The sequence below is a fragment of the Cebus imitator genome, unplaced genomic scaffold, assembly GCF_001604975.1.
Source record: "Cebus imitator isolate Cc_AM_T3 unplaced genomic scaffold, Cebus_imitator-1.0 Scaffold392, whole genome shotgun sequence".
In the NCBI taxonomy this organism is placed as follows: Eukaryota; Metazoa; Chordata; class Mammalia; order Primates; family Cebidae; genus Cebus; species Cebus imitator.
This window is the reverse complement of record NW_016107707.1, coordinates 101,629-111,610: the sequence shown is the minus strand read 5'-3', so window position 1 is coordinate 111,610 and position 9,982 is coordinate 101,629. Positions and strand designations below refer to the sequence as shown.

Below are 9,982 nucleotides of genomic sequence, written 5' to 3'. Positions count from 1 at the left end.
TTTTTTTTTTTTTTTAATTGTACTTTAAGCTCTGGGGTACATGTGCGCATCCTGCAGGATTATTGCATAGGTACACATATGCCGTGGTGGTTTGCTGTCTCTGTCCCCTGTCACCTACATCAGGTGTTTCTCCTGGTGTTATCCCTCCCCACTGCCCCCCCACTGTGCCGCCTCTTCCCTGGCCCCCACCTCCTAATCTACCCGTGTGAGATGTTCCCCTCCCTGTGCCCACGTGTTCACTGTTCATCACCCGCCTATGAATGAAAACGTGCAGTGTTTGGTTTTCTGTTCTTGTGTCAGTTTGCTGAGAATAATGGTTTCCAGATTCGTCCATGTCCCTACAAAGGACACGAACTCATTGCTTTTTATGGCTGCATAGTATTCCATGGTGTATATGGACCACGATTTCTTTGTCCAATCTATCATTGATGAGCATTTGGGTTGGCTCCAGGTCTTTGCTATTGCAAACAGTGCCACAACAAACATACGTGTGCATGTGTCTTTCTAATAGAATGATTTATAATCCTTTGTGTATATACCTGTAATGGGATTGCTGGGTCAAATGGAATTTCTATTTATAGATCCTTGAGGAATCGCCACGCTGTTATTTTCTTACTACCTTTCTAACAAACAGGATCCAGAATGTGGGAAGAATAAACAATGAAGGAGGCTATGCTTTGTGATGTTCAAACATGTTTTTCTTTCATGTTACTTTGTGGGAAAAATAGAGATTTGACCTCTATTTTTAACCATGGAGAAGGGAGGTTCTTGGGCAAAGACCTTGGCATCATGCTCAAATTGCCAGACACTTTCAGCCTGGCAATGTGTACCGTGTAGAGGTGTATAAAGGGCGTGGGTCACTTTGTGACGCTGCTGAGCAGCTGAGGAAGAGTACGTTGCCTGAGTACTGCATGCACTCACTGGGGTTCTCCCTCTCTCGCTCTTTCTCTCTTGTTCTCCTACAACTCTTTCCTTCGCGTACGTTATTAGTAAATGACAGCATCTTTATTTAAAAGTTTGGGTCTCTGTTCACATTTTGAGAGAATTTTAAGTCGTATTAGTCTGTTCTCAGGTGGCTAATAAAGACAAACCCAAAACTGGGTAATTCTAAGAGGGAGTTTTAATTGACTCATAGTTCCATGGATCTGGGGAGGCCTCAGGAAACTTACAATCATGGTGGAAGGGGAAGCAAACACATCCTTCTTCACATGGTGGCAGCTAGCAGAAGTGTGGAGTGAGGTGGGTAAGAGCCCCTTATAAAACGATCAGATCTCATGAGAATTCACTATCATGAGAACTCCAGGAGGTAACCGGCCACATGATTCAGTTACCTCCTACTGGGTCCCTCCCACAGGAGGTCAGATTTTTATTAGAAGTGATTGTTCATACCCTCTGACCACTTTTTGATGGGGTTGTTTTCCTCTTGTAAATTTAAGTTTCTTGCAGATTCTGGATATTAGACATTTGTCAGATAGGTAGATTGCAAAAATTTTCTCCCATTCTGTAGGTTGCCTGTTCACACTGACAGGTTTTTTGTGGTGGTGTTGTTGTTACGTGAAGCCCTTTAGTTTAATTAGATCCCATTTGTCAATTTCGGCTTTTGTTTCAATTACTTTTGGTGTTTTCATCATAAAGTCTTTGCCCGTGCCTTTGTCCTGAATGGTATTGCCTAACTTTTCTTCTAGGGTTTTTATGGTTTGGGGTTTTACATTTAAGTCTTTAATCCATCTTCAGTTAATTTTTGTATAAGGTATAAGGAAAGGGTCCAGTTTCAGTTTTCTGCATATAGCTAGCCAGTTACCCAGTGGGCAAAGGATATGAACAGACACTTCTCAAAAGAAGACATTTATGCAGCCAACAAACATGTGAAAAAAAGCTCATCATCACTGGTCATTAGAGAAATGCAAATCAAAACCATACTGAGATACCGTCTCACACCAGTTATAATGGCGACCATTAAAAAATCATGAGACAACAGATGCTGAAGAGGATGTGGAGAAATAGAAACACTTTTACACTGTTGGTGAGAGTGTAAATTAGTTTAACCATTGTGGGAGACAGTGTGGCGATTCCTCAAGGATCTAACCCTTCTTATGGTGTCTTCTGGCATTCTCTGACCAGCCAGGAGAGGTCCCCTGATTTCAAGGACCTTTGTAATAACACTGAGCACACACAGATAATCCCGGATCATCTCCCCATCTCCAGGTCCTTAACTCAAATGTTGCACCGGAACGAGCAGAAAATCAACACCAAGACAAAAGTACACCAAATTACAGGGTCTTTATTGCTGGCGGCCACGGAGGACTCATGTCTCTCCAACCCGTGGCCCTGAGCTCAGGGGGAGCAAGGCATTTAAGCTGCAAAACCACATCCTTGTTTGGGGGGCCCAGGGGTATGCAAGGCAAGCTGTGTGTACAGAAGCTAAAGTTAGTGGTTGGTTGCAAGGGGAGGGGGATAGCAGTGGGAATTTTTACCCCTAACACTTCTGAGAATTGCAGTACAATAACAGTTCTGAGAACAACACCTCTGCCCAGGGCCCAGGTGGGTTCTCTATAAGATGGCAGTGCTCAGGCTTCTGTTTTAGCCCCTATTTCATTCCCCCCTGTTGTTTTGCACATGAATCAAATCATTGATTCCTGATTAAGACTGTTTGGTCAGTGTGGCTCAAAGGCCCATACTGGGATCTTAGGACCATTAACTTTACAGAATTTATTCTTGTCTGGATTATTTTGAGTAGCTGATTTAAAAGGCAAGGGCCAGACATTAGTTCCAATATGAGTAGGGTTAGGGGTCCTGCCAATCCTGTGAGTAGGGAGGTGAGCCAGGGAGACCAGAAGAATATTTTTTGATACCAACTTTCAGAAGCTTTTCAGAGGTGTTTTCTGTTTTCTAGATTTTGTCTAACTAGGGCAAGGCTGTCTCAGATAAGTCCAGATTTGTTAGTGTAAAAACAGCATTGTTCATTGAGAGCTGCACAGAGCCCCCCCCCCCTTGTTTTAGGAACAATAAGTTTAGCCCCCATCTATTTTGGAGTACCATCTCAGCTAGGGAGTCTGCCTGATTCCCATATTCCACCCGTCCGTATATACCCTGAGCCCCCAAGTTCGCCCTGTTGTTTATATACTATCTGGGGTAGTTACAGTTATTTTGACTGCGTTACAGGACCCGGCAGAGCACTGGGATGGGGGAGACATCCACTGAAAGGAGATGAATGAGTCTTTGTCTTTGATATATTTTGATATGGTGAGTCTTTGTCTTTGATATATTTTGATATGGTAGAGATAGTTTCACATCCCCAGTGGGGGCAAAGGAACTCATTGAAATCTCCACAGTTCCATTTTTTTTGGGTGGACCCGGGCATAAGTCTAATCCCATGGTCTGAAGATTTTGTTCTGTTTGTGTGCTGCCATATCCTGTTTCCTTTACCCCTACTCTGCTTCCCCCTCTTCCCTTAGTCATGGTATTTTCACTGGCCCCGATATTTAGGCTTTTGTCCAGGAGGGTACAGAGGTCTAAAGTGAAGACAACTGGGTTTTGTTGGTGTGTACTCAGGGTTAAGTTGACAAGAGTGGATCCCTGTCGTATTAGGGAACTAACATACTCTTCCATGGAGCCCACGGTAAGGATCCATTGATAGTAGCTGGGCTCCAAGGGCGGGGGTCTGCCATGGGGGCTTACAGTAAGGGCTAAGAAGGCGGTGATCATGAAGAATGCAGAAGTCTCAGTTTTAGCGGGTCCAGGGATGAGTGATTGACGCTCCATTGCTTTTTCAGTGGGGCAGTCTCGACGTGGGTGTGGTGAATCCAGGCAGTCAATCCGTCCACCTTGAGTGCAGTGGGGTGGTCAGGATGACTGTGTAGGGTCCCTTCCAATGGGGGGTGACACCAGAGGTGGTGAATTTTTTTAACAAGGACCAAGTCTCCAGGCTGGAAGGGGTGCATCCGCTGGGCAGTGAGGTTCACTGGGGTGGGACCAGTGTCTCTGATGAGCTGTTGTACCTGGGATTGAACAGACTGGAATGCCCGTAAGGACTTAAGGAGTGCACGGTTATGGATTTCAGTTTGCATGGTATCTGCGGGTTTTGGGAGCAAGGGAGGAGGTCTGTCACACATAATTTTAAAGGGAGAGAAGCCTTTTTGGTAGGGTGTGTATTGGACGCAGAGGGGGACAAAAGGAAGCAGGCTGACCCAGTTTTCACCAGTCTCTAGGATGAACTTTGTTAGAGTTTTTTAAATGGTCTGGTTTATTCTTTTAACTTGTCCTGAATTCTGGGGTGATAGGCACAGTGTAGGATATGCCCAGGGCCTCGGCCAGGCCCTGAGAAACTTAGGATGTGAAAGCGGGGCCATTATCTGATTCCAGAGTCAGGGGCAGGCTGGACCGAGGGAACAGGTCCTGTAATAGTTTTTCATAACCACTAAAGCGGCCTCAGACCTAGTGGGGGAGGCCTCGACCCTTCCGGAGTACGTGTCCACATATACAAGAAGGCATTTGTGGCCACCCACCGGGGGCTTTACCTTAGTGAAGTTTACCTCCCAGTGTTCTCCAGGGCTAGCACCCCCAAGTCGTATTCCTGCCTGATCAAAGCATTTACCCTGGCACATGCATTACACCGAGTTGTGGTTTCCCTGACAAATTCGTGCAGATGTGGAATGCGGTATCCAGCCCTCAGCAGCTTAGTCCTGTCTGTCCTCAGCATGTGACCTGGTGTGTGTTCTAACTAGGGCCCATCCTAAGGTCTCGGTGACCACAGTCCTTGTGTCTGGCAGAATCCACCCTTCTGGAGGGGACAGAATTGGGGCTGGCAGAGCTATAAGCAAGGAGTCCACCCTGTTATGTCACCTATGCAGGGAGGTGGGCTGTGCACAGTCGGGGGCTGGAGATTTCAAAGGATTTCTGATTGAAGAATATTGTAAGCTTAATGCACTGGGAGCTGACAGACGTGTGCTTTTCTTTTTAGATATTTATGGGAGGATGATTTGAGCTAGCACAGAAGCAAGAAAAGACAGGGTGTGCAGCCCCTGTGACTGGTTACACCAGAGGGGTTTTTCTCCCTCAGTTACTTACAGGATTTTAGGCCTGAGGCCTACTTTCCACAGGAGCTCGATGCAAAGTACTACAACTCCTTTATCAGGAGGAGAGGCACTCGCTCCTAGCCTGCCATACAGCTATGCCCTTTCAGGCAGGGACGCCACCACCTGGATCTTTGATTTTTGTCCTGGTCTGGCTGCTTTCCCATGAGCTGCTTCTGCTCTGTGATTGCTCTAGGCATTCCTCCCACTATAGGCTACTATATGGCTATTGGCACTAAATGTTTCAGTATAGCTCCAACTACATGCAGGATTGTAGAAAGGAAACAGCTGAGTAATATTACTGTAAGATGTTTTTTAGGCACTGGTTGTGCCTGTGATCTGGACAGTTTTTTTTTCCTTGGTGCCCATAGGGGGTGTTACCCATGTATCAGGATGGGCCCGGGTGTGGGCCTCCTAGCTGCCCCCTTAATCCCTGTTAAAAGATACCGATGAAAAGTGTTCAGAGCCTGGTAACCCCCGAGGTGTTGGGGTCCCACTGGGGTTAGAGGGAAAAATGTCTCTAATCCGGTCTCGGTTTTCCTCTATTGTGCCTTTCACCAGACCTATAATGGCCTTAAGGACCTTTTATTTAATTCTGCTTTCTTCTTCAGTGGTAAACAGAATGCAAAGTAACTGCCGACCGTCATTCCAGGTGGGGCGGTGAGTCTGCAGACCTGACTCCAGGAGTCCTGTGAGTACCTGAGGCTTTTCAGAGAATGGAGGGTGCTGAGCCTCCCAATTGTACAAGTCACTTGAGGAAAAGGGGATGTGGACAAAGAAGGGGTGACCCCAGCTACTGCCCTCCTTTGGGGGCGTGTGTTGGAGGGGAAGAACCCCGGGTGGGTGTGGGGCCCCTCTGCGAGTGTGCAGTGGGGACAAGGGCTGGCCACTGGTGCTGTCCAGGGTGGGGTGTTGCCTAGAAGGCCTAGGGTAAGGTGGGGGCAAGTCTTGGACCTCCATGGCCTTTTGTATACATCTGATTAACCATGGTAGGGGGGCGTCAGACCAGATTCAGCCACTGATCAATGTATGGGTATTGGTCAGTGTGCCCAGGGAGACCCGTTACAATGTTCCATACTGCTTGGGTGAATTTTGGATTGTAGGTTCCCGTGTCTGGCTACCCCACTCCAAACGACAGCCACTCTAGTTCACACAATGTGCGGAGTTTTCCCGGTGTTAATTTTTCCGCATATTGTCCTGAAAACCCCATTTTGAAATTGGCCATCATGCATTGGAGAGGGGTGCAGGGCTGGGAGCTAGATGACTCCATTTGGTTTCTCTCGGGGTCCTGGAACCGGTTTTAACTATGCTTTTTTGGTTTGTTTTAAGCCAATTTAGATGGAAAAGTTGTGCTATAGAGCGAGCCGATTTTAAGCAAGAGAAATTATACTGAACATAAAATTTTATAGCTTTTAGCTTTTGAATTTTTCCAAGAGGTTTCCTCTTAAATTTAAGACTGGCTCCACTGAGGATTTGAACGAGCAACTTGCAGTTGCAGGCCCTATACCTTAACTACTGTGCTAACAGGCCACTTGTAGTAAAGGCAGGCAGAAAGCTTTCTTGAGTCATATTTTGGATGCAAATAAATACTGCACCCTGAGGTGGTGTGGCCTGTCTAGAAGCCGGGCAGGGCTGACAGTCGGCAGAGAAAGGAAAAAACACTTTTGGTGTCAGTTTAAAAGTGAGCTCGCAGCTGCTCTGAGCTCTCAGCTGCTAGGCTGGCTGCGAGTTTCCCACGCCTGTGGTTTTTGTTCACCTTGACACAGGGACCCTAAAAAGCATTAAATTTCTCTCTCCCTATTTCTCTCACTCTCTCTCCTCTCTTCTCTGTCTCTCTTTCTTGTCCTTTCTCCTCTTCCCCTCCCTTACTTTCTTGTCCTCTGTCCTCTCTTCTCTCTTTTGACAGAAGAGACAATTACTCCTTTTTCACCCTAAACAGGTGAAGAGGGCTGGTAGGTTCTTATTTAAGGTTTGATTTCCTAAGACAGTGAAAAATTACACCCAAGTCACCAAGGGCAGAATTTTCTCTTAGACATGAAATAGAGGAAGAATGAGGAAAGGAAGAGCGAGGCCTCAATGATAGAAAAGGAATAGGAAAAGGAAACAGACCAGAGTTATTTCCAGAGGCATGAACTCAGTAAAGGTCCCCTGCACCCAGTGGTCCGTCAGCCACCGTAGAATGTTTTCTGCCTAAAGGGAAGCAAGTCTGAACCATTGTATAACAGCCAACAAAAGTCTAACAAAACTGGTGAATCTGCAATACAGACAAAACCACATACGGGATTGACAGACAAAGGATGGGTGCCCCTCAGATGGGAGACCAGTCTGATGCCTGCCCGGCCACATCCCCAGAGGGATGTTTCAGGATGTCTGGGCTAAGGTGTACCTGTATAAACCCTGGGCCTGGTCACCTCAGAATTTTTGGTTCTGAGGTGAATCACCATTATGCCTTATGACGCTCCCGTGGAACCGTGGGTGAAGGCCCTCACAAGCCCTATAGCCTTCTAGCCATGGGACTACATATATACACACTCATTCTCTCACTCACACAGAAGTTACGGAAAACAACTGAACGCTGATACCCACTATACCAGCTACCAGATGCCAGAGCCTGGGGCGACGTCTCGGGGAGGCTTGCTAGGGTCAGAGTTGCAGTGACTGCGTCTGGTCCCCTGACTCGGGCTACAGATACCCATGGACCAGTCCCCAGATTCCAGAACACTTACTTCCAGAGGTTCCCAGGACACTCAAGAATTTGGGGTGAGCGTTGGCAGCACAGTTAGTCGTTCCTGGGGCCTTGGAACATCTCAGGGCATCTCCCCTAGAGATCCCCAGGGCTGGGGCAACCGCCCATCCGAGGCTTTGAGATGGCTTTTGTCTGGTGATGGACGGAGAAAGGAAAATCTCACTGGGGCCTCCCAAATGTTACACCTGAGTGAGAAGAAAATCAACACTAAGACAAAAGTATGCCAAATTGCAGGGTCTTTATTGCTGGTGGCCACGGAGGACTCATGTCTCTACAACCCGTGGCCCCGAGCTCAGGGGAAGCAAGACATTTAAGCTGCAAAACCACATCCTTGTTTGGGGGGCTCAGGGGTGTGCAAGGAAAGCTGTCTGTACAGAAGCAAAAGTTAGCAGTTTGTTGCAAGGGGAGGGGGGAAGCAGTGAGAATTTTTACCCTTAACACTTCTGAGAATTGCAGTACAGTAATAGTTCTGGGAAGGACACTTCTGCCCAGGGCCCAGGTGGCTTCTCTGTAAGATGGCAGTGCTTAGCCTTCTGTTTTAGCCCCTATCTCACAAACACATTTGCAAAGTTCGTTTGCCATGTAAAGTCAGAGAGTCATAGGTTTTAGGGATTAGGATGCAAACGTCTTGGGTCTGCAAACCACAGAAGGGATTTCCAAGCCTCATTTTAAAAGCATTAATTATGGTTAACCAGTAAATTCTTTTTACTCTCTGGTGTTCTTGAAGAATTCTCTGACTTCTGTTTCCTGTCTACCAGGTTGTGTTTACTTCAGGAAGAAGAGCTCCCCATGCTCCTGCAGCTCTGCCATGGTGCCAAGGGTCCCAGGGTATGAAATAAAAAGGGCATTTCACTCGGGCACGTGCTTTCTGTGTGAGGGCAGTTCCTGCCCTCCAGAGTACGCACACATGCAGGATCTGCCCAATGCCGAAGCAAAACCTGCTCTTTGCTTGTCCTCCTGGGCCATCTCTGTCTCTGCAAAACCAAGGATGTCTTCCCCAAGAGAGACAGCCCCAGTCTGGAAGCCCTCGCAGACTCAGAGCTCCCTGTGCTCATGCCAGCTTTGTCCTTCCTCCCCATCCAAGCTGCTGCCCTCAAGTGAGTAGTCTGGAAGAGACAAAGGAGGCGAGCATTCTCCTCCTGCTCCCCGGGTGGAAGACTTTTCATGTCCCTCCCACTTTTCTTCTTTCTAATCAGTTTAACTATTTCCTCACACTTTGTCCTATTTCTAGGTCTGTTCTGAGTCCTGCCTTTCTTTTTGATCATTTGTCAAAGAAAAGGCTGAAATTTGTGCAATATAATGTAGAGTTAACCTTATCCATAGATCGTACTTGGGGAAGGAGTTCCTTTTCTATTTCCAGTATCAGGGGATTATATGGTACCCCCTTTAACTCTCTCTAAAAGCAATAAGCATTTATATAATTGGGGTTTCTGAGAGTGAATTAACTTGCCTCGCATGGCAAAGCTTTTATACCCAATATGATATTTAATAACCAATATGATATTTACAGTATTTACTTAAAATACAACTGTCTGAACATCAGACCCTTTGAATGCTACTTTATTCTTCAGAGACATTGGAAATCATTGTCTGAGAAAGTACTTTCTTTTAATTATTCTACTGATGGCATAAGTTTTCCACTTACTCACAGAATAGCCAGTGGACTCCAAGGAGCAGCGAGAAGATGAGAAGAGGCACTCTGGTCTGTCCATTCCGCCACCCCGCTCAGGAACTGCTAGATGGCCTGTGGTGGAGCAAAGCACTTCCAGAGCTGGCCAGGCTCCCTGCTTGGCTCTGCTACGCCACGTTGACCTGTGAACTATGGAATCCTGTGGTCAGCATTTTCACAAACCATCGTCGCTATGTTCTCAACAGGTAATATACAAAAATCAAGTCCAAAAATCTGTTGTTAGGGCAATGGCATATTTAAAACACATCCCAAAGCACTGCTGTCTAAGCAGTGAAATGGTTCTGTATGTTTTAGCTCAAAACGGAGAAGAATTATCTTCTAACTGATGATTAATAATGTGAGTTCACACTACTAGTACTTAACTGCAGTTTTGAAATCTTTAAGGCTCTGAAAACTCAAAGCTGTTTATAAATTTGGCACCAGAACTCATCAGCCAGCAAAGCCCGATATGAACGAATGGAAATACTCTTACAA

The 9,982-nt window shown here is 46.5% G+C and overlaps 1 long non-coding RNA gene across 1 annotated transcript; it reads left to right on the top strand.

The window, feature by feature from the left end:
- The first annotated feature begins 2,029 nt into the window (after positions 1-2,029).
- On the top strand, positions 2,030-9,688 carry LOC108289149. The gene is made up of 3 exons (XR_001819018.2): positions 2,030-2,260; positions 8,577-8,646; positions 9,475-9,688. It is a non-coding gene; the product is annotated as an uncharacterized LOC108289149 (long non-coding RNA).
- Positions 9,689-9,982: the final 294 nt, after the last annotated feature.